At 41.8% G+C, this 18,859-nt stretch overlaps 1 protein-coding gene and 1 long non-coding RNA gene across 2 annotated transcripts in view; one reads left to right on the forward strand and one right to left on the reverse strand.

Moving 5' to 3' along the window:
- The window catches only part of PCYT1B (phosphate cytidylyltransferase 1, choline, beta), a 131,512-nt gene that overhangs the window by 108,690 nt on the left and 3,963 nt on the right, over nucleotides 1-18,859 (reverse strand). The window lies entirely within an intron of this gene.
- LOC119868417 lies at nucleotides 1,083-18,521 on the forward strand. The gene is made up of 3 exons (XR_005386197.1): nucleotides 1,083-1,217; nucleotides 7,763-7,831; nucleotides 18,252-18,521. It is a non-coding gene; the product is annotated as an uncharacterized LOC119868417 (long non-coding RNA).

Genomic DNA, 18,859 nt, shown 5'->3' on the forward strand with positions numbered 1-18,859 from the left:
GGATAAAATCACCTATAAGTAGAGGACATTTTGTTTTGCTATAGCAAAACAGATATGATAGCAGCTTTTTTTGCATAAATTAAAGGTGCCCTTAGCTGGAATAAATCATTCTATTGACATTAGCAGCTGTGTAGTCAGTAAAGAATTATTGTTGCTATTACTTGGTCGTATTTATAAACACTTTTATTTTCTAAGTGCTTTACAATCACTTATTGTCTAATTAATATCTAATCATCTGTTTACAAGTAATAATCACACATGTAGCGCAGTTTAATCAAAACTCCAAATGCAGCCGCCATCATACTCAAGAATATTGTGTAAATTTTGGTCTCTTCTTGATGGGGTTTGGGTCCAGACATATGGCTGAAACAGATACGACAGGAAAAAAAAATGAATAAAGATTCCTCACTTGGATTTCAGCGTAATTTGGATCCACAATTTTTCATGCCAAACATATTGTCTGAACGTCAGTGGATAAGTAAAAATAGAGGTAACCTTCCCCTACTTAATGGCTCAAAAACATAGAAAATTTTTAATTTAAGCCACAAAATTGGATGATAGTTTGTAATAAATGTTCATGGGCAGGCAATGATCGAACATTGGAAGTGTGAATTACAATCACTGTTTCAGTGACTATCATGAAAAAGATCAAATTTACCAAAGGTGGCTTGGGGACCATCAGCTTAATCTGATAGTTTCAAGTCTAGACCAAGCTATGGTCAGTACAAACACCTGCCAGACGGAATTACCTATGGAGCGTGAGTGGAGGCCCTACTAGCACCTGTCAGTCTCCCCAGATGTTATTCTGTAAGTAATTATGGGAACCATGGAAGAACTTTTTTAAGCAGGTGAGGGCTATGCATACTAATACTGTTTGTCCATAAATTTTCCTACAGGTAGAATTGGTGAGTCAGGGTACTTGCATTTTCAAAGTTTTTTGTACAGGATTTTTGATACTATTATCAAAATGTCTTCCAGAAGAGTTGGCCAAATTTACACTTCTGATACTCCTAAAGAGTTGTCTTACTTGGCTATTGATATGCTGAAACCAGTTTCCTTCCCTCTTGCTTTGCCACTGGGCAGTTTCCCACTACAGCAGCAAATACTGCAGTGTCCTGAGGATTGTTCCCGGTGCCTTGCGAATGTCATGCAAATGCACTTGACTGGCAAGTGAGTGAGCAAAGCCATCTGACCAGGATGGGTAAATCCATTCACAGGTAAACCACCACTACAATCCTTGGGCTTTTTACTAACTGATTTTGAAGGGCATGGACTCCAGAGTGAAATCTTCATCTTGCAAAATCTGCACCCAGAATCTTTGCCCAGAGAGAGATTTGGTCTGGGGGCACCTGACTGGCTCAGTAGGGGGGAGCGTGAGCCTCTTGATCTCAGGGTTGTGAGTTCAGGTCCCACATTGGTTATAGAGATTACTTAAAAATAAAATCTTTAGGGATGCCTGAGTGGCTCAGTGGTTGAGCGTCATGCCTTCGGCTCAGGGCATGATCCCGAAGTTTGAGGATCGAGTCCCACATCAGCCTCCTAACATGGAGCCTGCTTCTCCTCTGTCTGCCTATGTCTCTGTCTCTTTCTGTCTCTCATGAATAGGTAAATAAAATCTTTAAAAAATAAAATCTTTAAAAAAGAGAGAGATTTGGTTTCATCCTCTGACTTAGTTTCCTATGGCTCTTGTAACAATCTACCACAAATGTCATGGCTTGAAACAACGCAAATGTACTATCTTAGTTCTGAGGGCTAGAAGTCTGAGATGGGTCTCAGTGGGCTAAAATCCATGTCTCAGCAAGACTGCATTTCCTCCAGAGGCTTTAGGGGAAAGTCCATTCCCTTGCCTTCTCTAGCTTCTAGAGCTGCCTGCATTCCTTGGCTCACAGCCCTCTTTCTTCCTTCTCCAGAGCCAGCAACCCCATCACTGCAGCCTCTGCTTCAATAATCACATCTCTAACTCCCCTGCCTGCCCCTTTCACTTGAAAAGACCCTTGTGATTACACTGGGCATTTGGATAATCCTGGATAATGTCTTGCATCTCAAGATCTTTAACTTCATCACATCTGTAAAATCCCTTCTGCCGTGTCAAGTAAGACAGTTACAGGCTCCCAGGTTCTGGGAATTAGGATGTAGACATCTCCGTGGGGGCCATTATTCTGTCTACCACACATTCCTTAGCATGAGCTGGACCAGGTATCTTACCTCCAGATATTTGAACTATACATTGCCTATAATTTTAAAACATAGTAATTTGTGAAACCCTGCTTTGTGTCAAGCACAGGCACTGTGCCAGGTTTGCAGATAAGAATCAGTGCAGAGAGAGGTTAATTTGCCCAAGGTCACAGAGCTGGTCAGTGGCGGAGCTGAGTTTCAAACTCAGGCCTGTTGGACTTCTGTTTGTCGTATGCTGTGTATGTGGTTCATTTCCCATGCTCTGCTCACTCTGCTTTCTTTGGATAGCTTCGTGTTGAAAGCTTTTCACTTAGTTTGACATTTAATGATACAGCCTAACTGTAGATAAAACCTTTTATTAAGCCCCTATAAATCTCATATTTGACTCCTTCGGAAGTGCCAGTGGAGGATGTCATTAGGAAACACTCATTCAAGATGATGTCTCCACATGCTCTAATAAATCCTCCCCAAAGTAGCATCAGGTGGGTTCTTTCTCCATAATACAAACAGAAGGGGACTCGCCAGGTCATGTTCTCTGTGGGTGAAATGTAAATCTGTGAATAATATCAGGTGGTGCCAGTGAGAAGCGATCTTTCCAATAGACTACAAGTATATTTACTATCTTATTCTTGAAAAAAGAGAGCCTGACATTTGAGGGGTCTTATTTCATGTCTTAAGTTTCTCATCCTCTGCTTCACTTCGCAAAATTCTCAGCCTTGGCTACACATGACAATCACCCGGGGAGCTTTCAAAACCACAGAAGCCTGGTTCCCACTCCCTAGAGATTCTGGCCTTATTGGCATGGGCTGCATTAGGACTTTTAAAAATACAGAACCAGGGCAGCCCGAGTGGCTCAGCGGTTTAGCACTGCCTTAGCCCAGGGCCTGATCCTGGAGACCCAGGATCGAGTCCCATGTCAAGCTCCCTCCATGGAACTTGCTTCTCCTTCTGCCTGTGTCTCTGCCTCTCTCTCTCTCTCTCTCTCTGTGTGTGTGTGTGTGTGTGTGTGTGTCTCATGAATAAATAAATAAAATCTTTAAAAATAAAAATAACCAAAAAAAAATTGAGAGCCACAGAGGTGAAGCGAAGCAGAGCTGATGAGAGGCTTTATTAAATCATAGATTTGGGGGTGCCTAGGTGGCTTAGTCACTTAAGCATCTGATTCTTGGTTTGGGCTCAGGTCATGATCTTGGGGTTGTGAGATCAGGCCCCACATCCATTTCTATGCTCAGTGGGGGTCTCCTTCTCTCCCTCTCCTTCTGCCCCTCTCCCCACTCACGTGTGCTCTCTCTCTAAAATAGATAAATAAATCTTTTTTTTAAAACAAAAGACCTAAGTTTTGACCCTCAACTATTAGGCTTTTTTCCAAAATGTCTATTTTGTTTGCATCAAGAGAAATAAACCCTATTAGTTTCTGTATCCCAAGAAGGCGATTATGTAAAAACCTTCAATACTCCAAAAGCAATCATTTTTAAAGATTTATTTATTTATTTTTAGAGAGAGAGCTCCTGTGCGCAGGGGGAGGGGCAAAGGGAGAGGGCGAGTATCTCTAGCCGACTCCCCACTGAGCGTGGAGCAAGATGCTGAGCTGGATCTCACAACCCATGAGATCATGAGCTGAGCCAAAAGCAAGAGTTGGATACTCAGACGACTGAGCCATCCAGTTGCCACCAAAAGCAATCATTTTAAACACCTATTCTACTTAAGTGCCAGGTGAGGGACTCTGTGGAATAACTCACTAACGGTGCTTGACAGTAACTATATACAGTCAATGTGTTTCTACAGAAGCCCATTCTTGCCACAAGAATAAATAATCTTCAGAAAGTTCATAAGCAAGTGTGAGATAAGCCGACTTCCAAAGAAAAATAATCTTTCGTTTCTGCAAAGTAGCCTAGACAACCTCACCACACCACTTAACGGTAGGAATTCAAAAGGAACAAAACCATTCTCATTAAACCATGGCAGTCCCAGGACACCTGGGTGGCTCAGCAGTTGAGCACCTGCCTTTGGCTCAGGGCGTGATCCTGGGATTTGGGATCAGAGTCCCCCCCCTCCCGCATTGAGCTCCCTGCGGGGAGTCTGCTTCTCCCTCTGCCTATGTCTCTGCCCCTCTCTGTCTCTCATGAATAAATAAATAAATCTTAAAAAAATAAACTATTTAAAACCATGGCAGTCCCAAGCATATATAATACTACCAGTTGCTTAAAACATTTTTGGAATAATTCTTTTTGAAATTTTCATCATGGTCATTTTATAAGGCCACTTATGAAAATCAGTTTGTGGAGTGGTGGAACATGCAACTCTTGGTCTCAGGGTTATGAGTTTGAGCCCTATGTTGGGTGTAGAGATTGCTTAAAAATAAAATCTTAAAAATAAGAAAATCAGTTTTTATATAATCAAATCAGTATTTTTTGGATCCAAAGAGGTACTAACCAGATTTCCAGAGTTACCATTCACCTATCAAACTATCAGTTGGCTTTAGGTTGTTTCAAAAGTACCAGAAATAACCTTCGAGGATGATTGTGTCCTCTGTTGGCATTTAGTAAGAACAGAGGTGGCCTACTCTAGCAAAAATTTCCTGAAAGGCTAAAGATCTTTAGTGAGGAAGGTGACCCCAAGGCTCTAAGGTCAGTTCTTTAGAGCAAAGTTTCTAATACTTTAGTATGCATAAGAATCACCAGAGAATTTGTTAAACTAGTTTCCCAGGCCTCATTCCCAGAGATTCTAATTCAGTAGGCCAGGGAAGACCCATAATTTTGATTTTCTCTCCAGCTGGTATAGGTGCCTCCTAAGTCCCACATTTTGAGTAACACTATCATAGAGCAAAACTGAAGATAAAAATACTGATGTGAATATACAAGTTTTATTATCCTTTTGTCAAAAAGGACAGAAATTGTCAAAAGGACTCAGGAGCCAACTTGGAGAGATTCTTGTCAGCCAAAGATGAAAAGTTTACACATCAATAAGGATGAGAATTGCAGTGGATCGAAATCCATCAAATATGTTTAAATCCACCTGTTCAAGGGCACATAGGTATTTCAGTCCATTAAGTGACCAACTCTTGGTTTCAGCTCGGGTCATGCTTTCAGGGTCATGAGATCAAACCTCTGGTTGGGCTCTGCACTCAGCATAAAGTCTGCTTGTTCTTCTCCCTCTGCCCCCCCATCTAAAATAAACAAATAAATCTTTTTAAAAAATCCACTTATTCATAATACTATTGAACAAAATCCCAAACAACCCTCAGTTGTCTGCATTGGTGGATGCAAGAGATCACATGCATTATTTTGAATAATGGAAGTCAGAGGGAAAGAATCAGGCATATATCTTACCTTTTCTATACAAATGTACTTCTGAGTGACTAAGTAGTAAAGAGAAGTGCATCATCTTGTAATGATAGTATGAAGGTAATAAAAAACATGATGGATTGGGTCTCTCTATTTTATAAGCCCTAATGAATGATTGGATCTAGGCACTGAGCATCAACCACTACTAACATGACAAAAAGACAACCGCAAATATTATACACTCCTGAGAGAAAGAAGTACATATACCACCTATCAAATAGTTTGTCAAGCAAACAGAACCTGACTTCAATCACACCTCTTGATCTGAGACCAGTTTATTGGAAATACAGAAGGGATAAAGGAGTATGTTCACACCACAGGGATGTGATCAGCAAAATCCAGATTGTAGGAAGCTCTATGGGACGAAAAAAAAAAAAAAACAAAAAATTGCAGAATTATGTATCATCTATGTATTAGATTAAATCTAAAAAACACAGCAGTCACAGCAATGTGATGTATACCCCATATTATTAGGATCCTTATTCAAAACACTGTAAAAAATTACATGTATGAAACAATGAGAAATTTGAACAGCTTTGGGGTTCCTTGGTAGCTCAGTCAGTTAAGTGTCTGACTCTTGGTTTTGGCTCAGGTCATGATCTCAGGGTTGTGAAATCAAGCCTCGTGGGGCTCTATGCTGGGCACAGCATCTGCTTGAGATTCTTTGCCTCTCTGCCTGCCCCTCCCCCAACTTGCACATGCACAGAAACACTCTCTAAAATAATAAAATAGGGATGCTTGGGTGGTTCAGTGGTTGAGCATCTGCCTTCGGCTCAGGGCATGATCCCGGAGTCACAGGATCGAATCCCACATCGAGGGCTCCCTGCATGGAGCCTGCTTCTCCCTCTGCCTATGCCTCTGCCTCTCTCTATGTGTCTCTCATGAATAAATAAATAAAATCTTTTTTAAAAATAAAATCTTAAAAAAATTTTTGAACAGTTTCTGGATGCCATAAAAGAATTATTATTAAATGTTTCAGGTATAATGATATTTTATTTTTTTAAATTTTATTTTAGAAACATACAGTGTGGGGCACCTGGTTCAGTTGGTTAAGCATCTGCCTTTGGCTCAGGTTTAGATCCCAGGGTCCTGGGATTGAGTCCCACAGTGGGCTCCCTGCTCAGCAGGGAGTCTGCTTCTCCCTCTCCCTCTGCCTGCCATTGTGCCTGCTTGTGCTTTCTCTCTCTCTCTCTGTCAAATACATAAGTAAAATCTTAAAAAAAGAAATATACAGTGAAGTATTTGCAGATGAAATATATTGTGTGGGTGTGAGGAGCAGTTAGGGCTCTAGATGATTGGTTCTCAACTGGGTTCAACCTGGTCCCCCAATGTACATTTGGCAATGTCTGGAGACATTTTTGGATGTCACATCTTGGGGGGTGATGCTCCAGGCATCTACTGGAGCACCTTCCTACAATGCACAGAGATAGCCCTCGACTGTGGGAGAATGGCTCTGCCCTGACACCCTTGAATGTATCCACATAGCTCATGTTGGCAAAGACTTGAACTTTGCCATCTTCAGCTCATCTGAATGTTGGCAGAATGCCTTGTGATATTCCTGGAATGTGAGAGGGAGGAGGCCTGTTAAGAGCTGCTTAGAGGCCACCTCCCACTTACCTCCCTATCTCCACTGTGAGACTCTCATGAGGCAATTTCTTTTTCTTTTTGTCTTTTTTAAAGATCTTATTTATCTACTTGACAGAGAGAGAGAGCATAAGCCAGGGGAGTCAGGCATAGGGAGAGGGAGAAGCAGGCTCCCTACTGAACATAGAGCCCAACGCGGAGCTTGATACTAGGACCCCCTGGGATCATGACCCTAGCCAAAGGCAGATGCTTAAACAATTGAGCCACCCAGGTGCCCCTTTTTTAAATTTTTTTTAAGATTTTAAAATTTATTTTGGAAAGAGAGAAAGTGTGCAGGGGGCAGGGGTAGAGGGAGAGAGGGACTCTTAAGCAGGCTCCATGCCTAGCACAGAGCCCAATTTAGGGCTCGATTCCACAACCCTGAGGTCATGACCTGAGCCAAAATCAAGAGCTGGATGCTTAACCAACTAAGCCACCCAGGCACCCCTCATGAGGTAGTTTCTAATTGCCTCTTAGGTTCTATTGAGGTATGCGGCTTCCTGCCCTGCCCCCCCCTCCCCTCTGTATAGCACTGCAGAATAGAAAACCAGTTAGTTGCCATTTATAATAGGCTCCTCAGCAACAGGAGTCTAGAAGTCATCTGGCCTCTTTTGTTTCAGTGCTGTCCTTGGTGTGTGGATCAAGAACTACAGAAAGCTGGCACCAAATGGCTACATGTCTTTCACTAAGTAAGTAATAAACTGTCTGAATCCAAAAGCAACTCAATGTACTTTTACCAGTCAAATCAGCCAGAACTCAGCTTTGGTCTTGTCTTGTGTGTGTACTGGGCACACATAATACACAGATCAATTATCCAGCCCCAAATGTTAATAAAGCCAAGGTTGAAAAGCTCTACAGGAAATAATATTGGTCCTAGGTTGATTGTTGAAGCTACATGACAAATACATGAACACCAGAAATGGGAAGATGTTGTTTTGTCTAATTTTGCATATGTTTGAAAGTATCTCTAACAAAAGCTGTATTTTTTTTTTAATTTTATTTATTTATGATAGTCACATAGAGAGAGGGAGAGGCAGAGACACAGGCAGAGGGAGAAGCAGGCTCCATGCACCGGGAGCCCGACGTGGGATTCGATCCGGGGTCTCCAGGATCGCGCCCTGGGCCAAAGGCAGGCGCCAAACCGCTGCGCCACCCAGGGATCCCCAAAAGCTGTATTTTTAATTAAAAAAAAAATTTTAAGTAGGCTCCATGCCCAACGTGGGGCTTGAACTCATGACCCTGAAATCAAGAATTACATATTCTACCATCTGAGTTGGCCAGGCACCCCAAAGGATGTTATTTTTCAAAAGATAAAAAAAGGATAGAGAGAGAGGGAAACAAACCACAAGACTCTTAACAATAGAGAACAAACTGAGGGTTGATGGAGAGAGGTGGGTGGGGGATGGGCTAGGTGGGGTGTGGGGATTCTAGAGGGCTTGTGATGAGCCCTGGGCATTGTACTTAGGTGACGAATCACTGAATTCTATGCCTGAAATCAATATTTCACTGTATGTTAACTAACTAGAATTTAAATAAAAATTAAAAATAAATAACTAAAAAAATTGGTCACCTAGCCTTATTAGATATCTAACACTTTAAGTGCATATAATGAGGCAATATGCAAATAGGTACAAATTTGCCATCAGACTTCTAGCTCCACTACTAAATTACAAACTGTGTGTTCTTGGGCAAATTACTTAACCTCTTTAAACCTCAGTTTCCTCACCAAAAAAATAAGGCTAATTATGCCCCTGCAGTTTTTGTAGGGATTAAATATAAGTATTGAGCTAAGTGTTTTACTTAGATAACTTTATTAGGCCTTCTTCCTTTCTTTTTGTTTGCTACTCTCAATATAGAAATGCAAGGAGCCCTTCTTGTCACTTGGACAAGTAATTTTGATCCAGTTAATTTCTTTTCAAATAATTCTCTGGAGGAGCACCTGGGTGGCTCAATGGTTGAGCGTTTTTTTTTTCTTAATTTTATTTATTTGTTCATGAGAGACACCGAGAGAGAGGCAGAGATGCAGGCAGAGGGAAAAGCAGGCTCTATGCAGGGAGCCCAATGTGGGACCCGATCCCAGGTCTCCAGGATCACGTCCTGGGCTTAAGGCAGACGCTCAACCACTGAGCCACCCAGGTGTCCCTAAATAAATAAAATCTTAAAAATAATAATAATAATTCCCTGGAAAATGTAAATGGCCCTGGTATAAAGCATTTGGTTCTAAGGGCTTAAAAGAACAAGCTGTAGAGGGACCCTGGAAGGAATGTATGTGGTTAATTCATTAATTTTTTTTTAAGATTTTATTTCAGAGAGAGTGAGCATGTGCACAGGCGAGCTGGGGGAGGGGCAGAGGAAGAGGGGAATTTCAAGCAGATTCCATGCCAAGCGCAGTGGGAAGTTGGGTTCGATTTTAGCATTCCAAGATCATGATCTGAGCCAGAGTCAAGAGTTTGACACTTAACTTACTGAGCCACCCAGGTGCCTTAATTCATTAGTTCTTAATCACAGGGTCATTTTGTTTCACAGAGGACATTTAACAATGTCTGGAAACATTTTTGGTTGTCAAGACTGGGATGGGGCACTTGTATTAGCATATACTGATTAGAGACCAGGGATGCTGCTAAACATCCCACTATATGTACAGGATTGCTCCCCACGACAAAGAATTATCTGGCCCCAGATATCATTAGTACCAAGGTTGGGAAACCCTGGGCTAAAGTGACCAAAACTCCTTGACGAAGCTTTTCCAAGATAATTAACTTTACCTTTCTTTGTTCTTGTTATCTAACAGATATAGGTTATTAAAGGCATGCTCAGGAGAAATCATTCAAAATGTGATTACTCTAGCTCTGTGGCCCTAATTTGTTATTCATTTCTTTATGAGAAAAAAATCTGAGTAGTGTTCTGATTTTATTGCCTTTGAGTTTCAAATAGCAAACTTGAAGCATGCACTGATTACCTTCTTAATTAATAGGCTGTGAAGGCAGGGCATCACTTTATTAACTAGTGGGAAGGATGTACCACCTCTCAACAGCTTAGTCATCTTTATTCCCAACTGTGATGCCAATGGGGGAGATGAAGGGGATTCAGCATTACTCCCCAAACAGATATATTTTTCTTGTTAAAATAGTTTATTTTAGTTTTGATGACACCTGCCTACCATGCAATTATTATTTTTTTAAATATTTTATTTATTTATTCATGAGACACAGAGAGAGAGAGAGGCAGAGATGCAGGCAGAGGGAGAAGCAGGCCCCATGCAGGGAGCCTGACGTGGGACTCGATCCTGGGTCTTTAGGGTCATACCCTGGACTGAAGGCGGCACTAAACCGCTGAGCCACTGGGGCTGCCCCTACCATGTCCTTATTTTTTTTTAATTTTGTATTTATTTATGATAGTCACAGAGAGAGAGAGAGAGAGAGGCAGAGACACAGGCAGAGGGAGAAGCAGGCTCCATGCACCGGGAACCCGACGTGGGATTCGATCCCGGGTCTCCAGGATCGTGCCCTGGGCCAAAGGCAGGCGCCAAACCGCTGCGCCACCCAGGGTTCCCACCATGTCATTATTAAACAGAAAACAATATGGGTAATTTGCCCCCCATCCCGCATCTCCCTTATATTTATTTTTTATTTTTTATTTTTTTATTTTTTTTTTTTAAGTTTCTTTTTTTTTTTTTTTTTTTAAATTTTTTATTTATTTATGATAGTCACAGAGAGAGAGAGAGAGAGAGGCAGAGACACAGGCAGAGGGAGAAGCAGGCTCCATGCACCGGGAGCCCGATGTGGGATTCGATCCTGGGTCTCCAGGATCGCGCCCTAGGCCAAAGGCAGGCGCCAAACCGCTGCGCCACCTAGGGATCCCTATTTTTTATTTTTTAAAGATTTATTTATTCATGAGAGACACACAGAGAGAGGCAGAGACACAGACAGGGGGAGAAGCAGGCTCCTTGCAGGCGCCCAATGTGGGACTTGATCCTGGATCCTGGGATCAGGACCTGAGCCAAAGGCAGCCGCCCAACCGCTGAGCCACCCACTCATCCCACATCCCCTTTTTTTTCCACATCCCCCTTTTATTTTTTTTATTTATTTTTTTTACCACATCCCCCTTTTAAAGTCAAGATACTTGGGGCACCTGGCTGGCTCAGTCAGTAGAGCATGTGACTCTTGATCTTGGAGTCATGAGTTTGAGCCTCATTGGGTGTAGAGATTACTTAAAAAAAGAAAAGTCAAGATACTTGACATCCAGACCAAAATGCCATAGGTAAATGGCGGTAACTGCATTCAACTGGCAAACAATAGCAAGGCATGTTTGTGAGATGTGTGTTTCATGATGCAATGGGGCAAAGATGTTTGAGAAGACAAAAAGTGGGAGAAAAAATCTGTATGGTGGTAGAATGGCTTAAGGATCTATGAGGTAGCTCCTTTTATTTTACCTCTCCCTCAACTCACTCCACCCCTTCTATGAAAACTACCCCACCTCGCAGCCCAGGGAATTGGGTTGGGACACCTGATTAAGAAGCCAAGCCATGGCCATAGTTGAGTGGTTTCTCAGATCCTCAGATTCCCTCTTTCAGGAACTAGAAATAAGAGATGGAGACTGAGTAGGTTAGGGGATTAGAGTAAATATGCCTGCAAATAACACTTTCTGAGGTCTTCTCAAGCTGTTCTGGTTTCTTTCCTTGCTGAGATCTGCTTTTCAGCTTTCTGTGGATTCTTAGATAGACCTTTGCATTCCCCCTACTGTAAAAGCAGCTTAGTGGGTACCATTCCTTGCCACCCAGCAACCTCTCTCTGAGACACGTATGTGCATATCTCCACTAGGAGATGAGACTAACAGTGAAATGAAGCCAAGGGCTAATAGGGAAAGGCCACTTAATGGTCATTTATGCTTCATGCTTAGGACCATCAAGGGATGACACTTCTTCCAGAGACGATCACAAATAAATTCACCTTCTCATGAATCCTATAGTTCTAGATGTACCACACTTTTTTCATATACAAACTTACAACTCTTTTTGTGTTATTATGTCAAATCATTATTTATCTCATAATGTTACCTAATTCTCATTTGTAATCTTGATTTGTCTCTCATATTGTTCATTAACCCATCAACCAGACTTGGGAAGATCAGTTCACACCTCCAGGGTCTCTCCACTTTCTTACATCACTCACAGCCACTCAGACAGGCTTCTGCCTCCAGTATTCCGCTAAAACTCAGTTAAGTTTCTGTGTGTTTCTTAGCTCCACAGGAGGGTCTTTTAGAGCAGTGGTTCTTTCCTTGGGGTGATTCTGTGCCCTTCCCCAAGAGTGATTTTGCAGTGTCTGGACACAGTTTTTAAGAATATTTTATTTTTTTATTTTTATTTATTTATTTTTTTAAATTTCTTATTTATTTATGATAGTCACAGAGAGAGAGAGAGAGAGAGAGAGAGAGAGAGGCAGAGACACAGGCAGAGGGAGAAGCAGGCTCCATGCACCGGGAGCCTGACATGGGATTCGATCCAAGGTCTCCAGGATCGCGCCCTGGGCCAAAGGCAGGCGCTAAACCACTGCGCCACCCAGGGATCCCAAGAATATTTTATTTTTAAATAACCTCTATACTTAAGGTGGGGCTCAAGCTTACAACCCTGAGATCAAGAGTCGCATGCTCTACCGATTGAGCTAGCCAGGCACCCCTGGACACAATTTTGATTGTCAGAACTTGGGGGGTGCTGATATCTGGTAGGTAGAGACCAGGGATGCTGCTAAACAAGCTACAGTGCACAGTAAAGCTCTCCACAGAAAGAATTATCCAGCCCAAAATAATGCCAAGGTTGAGAAACTTTGCTATAAGGCAAAAGTGGGTCTTTGCAACACAATTCAAAATGGGCAGAGGATTTCAATAGACGTTTCTCCAAAAAAGATATAGATTGCCAATTAACAGGTGAAAAAAATGCTAAACCTCATTAGTCATTAGGGAAATATAAATCAAAACCTCAATGAGATACCACTTCACACCCACTAGGATGGCTATGATTTTGAAAATGGAAAATAACAAATATTGGTGGGGATGTGAAGAAACTAGAATCCTCGTACATGGCTGGTGGGAATGTAACATGGTGCAGTCTCTTTGGAAAACAGTTTGACAGTTCCTCAAGAAGTTAAAAATAGAGAGGCACCTGGGTGGCTCAGTCATTTAAGCATTCAACTTGTGATTTTAACTCGGGTCATGATCTCATGGATTGTGAGATTGAGCTCTGTGCTCAACGGGAGTTTGCTTCAGATTTTCTCTTCTTCTGTGCCTCTGCCCTTCCCTCCTTCAAATAAATAAATTTGAAAAATCATTTTAAGAAAAGTTAAAAATAGGGGCACCTGGGTGGCTCAGTCAGTTAAGCATCTGCCATCGTCTCAGGTCATGATCCCAGGATTCTGGGATCGAGGCCTGCATGGGGCTCCCTGCAGGGAGCCTGTTTCTCCCTCTCCCACTCCCCCTGCGTGTATTCTCTTTCTTTTGCTGTTAAATAGATAAATAAAACATTTTTTAAAAAGAAAAATTAAAAATAGAGTTAACATTTGACCCAGCAATTCCATGCCTAGGTGTATACCCAAGAGAATTGAAAACATATGTTCATAGGGTCTGGGTGGTGCAGTTGGTTAAGCATTCAGCTCTTGATTTCAGTTCAGGTCTTGACCTCAGTGTTGTGAGATCGAGCCCCATATCAGGTTCCGCACTCAGTGGGGAGTCTTCTTGAGTTTTTCTCTCTCTCTGCCCCTCCCCACTGCATTTGTGTGTGTGTGCTCTTTCTCTCTCAAATATATCTTTTTTAAAAAAGAAAACATATGTTCACAAAAATCTTGTACACAAATGTCATAAGCATTATTCACACTAACCAAGGAGTGGAACCAACCCAAATCTCCACTGTCTGGTCAATGGCAAAACAAATAGTGGTCTGTCCATACAATGGAATATTATTTGGCCATAAAAAGGGATGAAATACAGATACACACTACAATATGAATGAACCTTGAAAAGATAAACTAGGGCAGCCCCGGTGGCGCAGCGGTTTAGCGCTGCCTGCAGCCTAGGGCGTGCGTGATCCTAGAGACCCTGGATTGAGTCCCACGTCAGGCTCTCTGCATGGAGCCTGCTTCTCCCTCTGCCTGTGTCTCTGCCTCTCTCTCTCTCTCTCTCTCTCTCTCTTTCTCTGTGCGTCTCTAAGAATAAATAAATAATCTTTAAAAAAAAGAAAAGATAAACTAAGTGAAGGAAGCCAGACACAAAATATCACATACTGTATGATTCTACCTCTGTGAAATGTCCAGAATGGGCAAATCCTCATAAAAGAAAGATTATGGTTGCCCGATGCTGGGATGATTGAGGGGACAGAGGAGGTACTGCTAATGAGTACAGTTTTGGCTGGGATGATGAAAGTCTTCGAAAATTAAACTATGAGGAAGGTTACATAATGCTGTGAATATACTTAAAAAAACAATAAATTATACCCTTTATGATGTGGATTATATCTTTAAAACACTGGCTCTTTAAATCACCTGGGTGTCTATCACAAAGGAGGTACTCATTAAATAATGCAGTACCCCTGAAGCATGGAAGACAAACACAAAAAAGATATCCTTCCTACTCTGATTACTATTATTTTTAATCTTTTATATCTAAAGAGGAATAAGAGTGATTGCCTTAGCCTCCGAGTTAACCAACCTGCAGAATTAACCAGAGCTCTCCATTTCCCCCAAGGGTCCTAATAGCACTCTGAATGCTTCTGTCTAGTAGGAGGCTACTCTTGAGAATGCCTGGGTATTTTAGCTCTGAACAGCTGAATTTACATTTTACAAGAGTTAACTGAACTTCTCCCCAAATCTATTTATGCCCATTGTGGTTACAATGATACAATTTAATTAAATGTTATGTAAACTGATAAAAATGATGCAAAAAAGAGTTATTTTTAAGAAGCTGAATTGCTTTGGAAAGATAAACAGTCATGTGGCTTTTAAAAATTGCTGTTGATGGTTTAGCGCCTACCTTTGGCCCAGGGTGTGATCCCGCAGTCCTGGGATCGAGTCCCACGTTGGGCTCCCTGCATGGAGCCTGCTTCTCCTCTGCCTGTGTCTCTGCCTCTCTCTCTGTGTCTCTCATGCATAAATAATTAAATCTTTTTAAAAAATTGCTGTTGAATTAGGTGAGGCCTAGACAACTGTAAGGGATGGGGAACTAGGATCCCCCCAAATCTACGATTCTATACTCAGTGTTTTGAAAATATCTTGAGTTTTCACTTCATTTAGGATAAACCAAAAATGGAAATCATAGATATTGCATATGTGTATGCCTAATGAAAAAAAAGACAATGCAGAGTTCTAATCAGTGGTCCAATGAAAGGATTGGCAAATTCATAATATATTTATTTTAAGTTCAAACAAAATATTTAATTCATTAATTATTCTTTAAAACAATTTTTTATTAGAAACATTTTTTTTAGATTTTATTTTATTTATTTGAGAGAGAAATAGAGAACAAGCAGGGGGAGTGGCAGAGAGGGAAAGGCAGGCTACCCGCTGAACAGGGAGCCCGATGTGGGTTCAATCCCAGGACCCTGGGATCATGACCCGAGCTGAAGGCAGAGGCTTAACCAACTGAGCCACCCAGGTGCCCCAAGAAACATTTTATCTTTCAATTAACTAACCTACTGGTCCCCACTGCATATGGTGAGAAGACTTTTACTGTGCTTCCTGGTGATTATAACTCTCCTACCTTGTATAATGGAGAAAATTCTACAAAGCTCTTTTATTAATTCTCCATTTTTGTATTGAATTCCTTGTATGATATTTACAAAAGTCCTTCAATTGCCATCTTAAGGAAAGGTGTGGTAGCCACGTGGAAAGGAATTTTCGGGAGATTTGTACACAAGTCTTACCCATGGCTCTTGGGGGCGGATCTAGTTCTGGGGAAGCTGAAGAAGAACTGTAGGGGTGGCGTCTGCCGTCTCTGGTATCGCTGAGCAGATCCCATCTGGCCTACAGATATCGTAAGCCTACAGCAAGCCTAGGAGCCTGGCAGGATTTGGGGTGGAGAGCCCTGTGAAGAGTGATCGCTACATCTTTGTTGCAGGTGTTAACTATAAAGTCACTCAGGTTAGAGGCTGGAGTCAAGCTGAAGTTGGTCTACCCAACAATGATGCATGATGCCTCAAAGGCTGGGTTGAAATTCATTCGTCCTCCCAGACCACCTAAAGTTGCCCTTAGATGAACAAACTCAGGACTCTCCCTGAACAAGGAGGATACAAAATAAACAGGGATCTAACTTCCTTTCACTCATTCAACAAATCTATACTAAGCATCTACAGTGCAGCAGGAACCATGCATCCAAGATGAATGTGATAGTCCGCATTCTCAAAGAATATACAGAGCAAGAATATATAGGTAGGGCAAACACTTAACGATTGATTTTTTTTAAGTAAATACTTACTGTTAAAAAACTAATCATATCGTCTTTGCTTTCAGAAGAACTATCATTTAAATTCTTCTGTACTTTTATTTAAGACTTAATGGAACCGAAGAAGACAGATTTGAAGCAGATGATATTTTTCTTTTCACCCTGAGCTGAACTTTCCATTTTTTTCCTTTCTCTTCTCTTTCCATGTGTGTATCTGTGTGTGTGTGCATGTGTATGTGCATGTGACAGAGAGAGAGAAAGAGAGAGAAAATTTCTAGTTCATGAAAAATCAAAGAGAACTTTACAATGCTCTAATAGGGGTACCTGGCTGGCTCAGTCAGTAGAGCATGCTACTCTTGATCTCGAGGTTATGAGTTCAAGCCCCATACTGAGCATAGAGATGAAAAAAACTAAAAACGTTAAAATTTCTTTGTTTTATTTATTAAAAGATTTTATTTATTTATTCATGAGAGACACACACAGAGAGAGAGGCAGAGACACAGGCAGAGGGAGAAGCAGGCTCCATGCAGGGGGCCTGACGTAGGTCTCCAGGATCACACCCTGGGCTGAAGGCGGGGCTAAACCGCTGAGCCACCCAGGCTGCCCATAAAACGTTAAAATTAAAAAAAAATGTTTTAATACCTGGGCAAGATTGAAATAGAGAGTACGTTTTCACATTACAAGTCCTCATTGCAAGAATGAGGCAAGATTAACTTGTGCCAGTTCTTGTATATCCTCTGCTCCAAAGCATATGAGAGCTAGTTGCAACTCCCTGAGAATAAAGGACAAAAATAAGAGAGGGCAGTAAGATTCCTTTTCTTTTCATAGTTTCCAGTACTGGGAAGACCAGAAGAACCCCCAGGTTTCAGCAGACACAGGTTTCACCACTCACTCCACATCTTTTTGTGTGCTAATTGAGCCATTTTGGTGAGCTGGAAGATTTCCAAGATGCACAATAGTCAGAGCTTGCTTAGAGGACCACAGTGGGTGGGCATCTATAGTTTAAGGAGAGAGATTAGTGTCCTCTAGAAACCCAGACTCAGTTGGAGCAGACATGGAGCGTGTGCACTATCTGTCAATTTTCAGAGTGAGAACTCTCAGCAGAGCATCCCATGGCAGTGATTATAGATCTACTGACTGGGTAAACAGGACATGGGACCCTTGGGTCAGTCTATCGTATAGTTGCCAAAGGAGACAAAGACTGTGCTGAATTAGCTGCAGGTTGTGCAAATACATGCCTGTTGCTGTAACGTGAAGGAATTACAGATGGAGGAGAGGAAGGAAGCTTTCATTGTGTTTTGGAACAAAAAGTAAAGATGCAATATCTACTTTTCCTTAGTGGCTTTAAAAGATGCTCAGAGGGATGCCTGGGTGGCTCAGGGCTGCTCCCGGAGTCCTGGGATGGGGTCCCACGTCGGGCTCCCTGCATGGAGCCTGCTTCTCCCTCTGCCTGTGTCTCTGCCTCTCTCTCTCTCTCTCTTTCTCTCTCTCTCTGTCTCTGTGTGTGTGTCTCATGAATAGATGAATAAAATCTTTAAAAAAAAAGATGCTCAGATATCTAAACTTCAACAATTTGGAGTGTTCCAAATTGTTTAATTCCTTCCAAAGGAAGACTAAATATTTAGCATTCATTTATATTGTTTCAATTGTTTTTTTTTCTTTCTTTGCTTCTGGCTTATACACCAGGAATTTTCCTGACAGAAGACAAGGAAGTGACCAATCGTATTCTTTGAAGCTTACCACTAAATTGAGGAATTGAGCTGTATTCTTGCTAAAAAGGAATCCACCTTGATATGACCGCTTCAAGCAAGCTGCAAGAATCCACCTCAGCTAGGGTTAACTGGGTGGCTCCGTCAGTTACGCATCTGCCTTTGACTCAGGTCCTGAACCCGGGGTCCTGGGATCGAGCCCTGCAACAGGGCTACCTGCTTAGTGTGGAGCCTGCGTTTCCCCCACTCCTGCTCTGTGTTGTGTTCTCTCTCTCTCTCTAATAAATAAAATCTGTTTTTTTTTAAATAATCTACCACAGCTAAAGATTTAGAAATTCAAGTGTCATTCTTCTCTAAGTAACTCAAAATTCTCTTCTATCCTATTACCTGGAACCGGCACAGTACCTGGCAGATGTGCACGATGTAGTATTTAAGAACTGATGGGCCCAGTTATGACTGGTGCCCAAGGAAGGCAGCTGTCCCTTCTGAAAGGAGGGGGCAGATTTGGTTCCAAATGCTCAGGCAGGGTCGCACTGAGCCCCGCCCCCACCCTGAATGCCTGGAAATCATCTTTTTCTCACGCAT

The sequence above is a fragment of the Canis lupus genome, chromosome X (assembly GCF_011100685.1).
Source record: "Canis lupus familiaris isolate Mischka breed German Shepherd chromosome X, alternate assembly UU_Cfam_GSD_1.0, whole genome shotgun sequence".
NCBI lineage: Eukaryota > Metazoa > Chordata > Mammalia > Carnivora > Canidae > Canis > Canis lupus.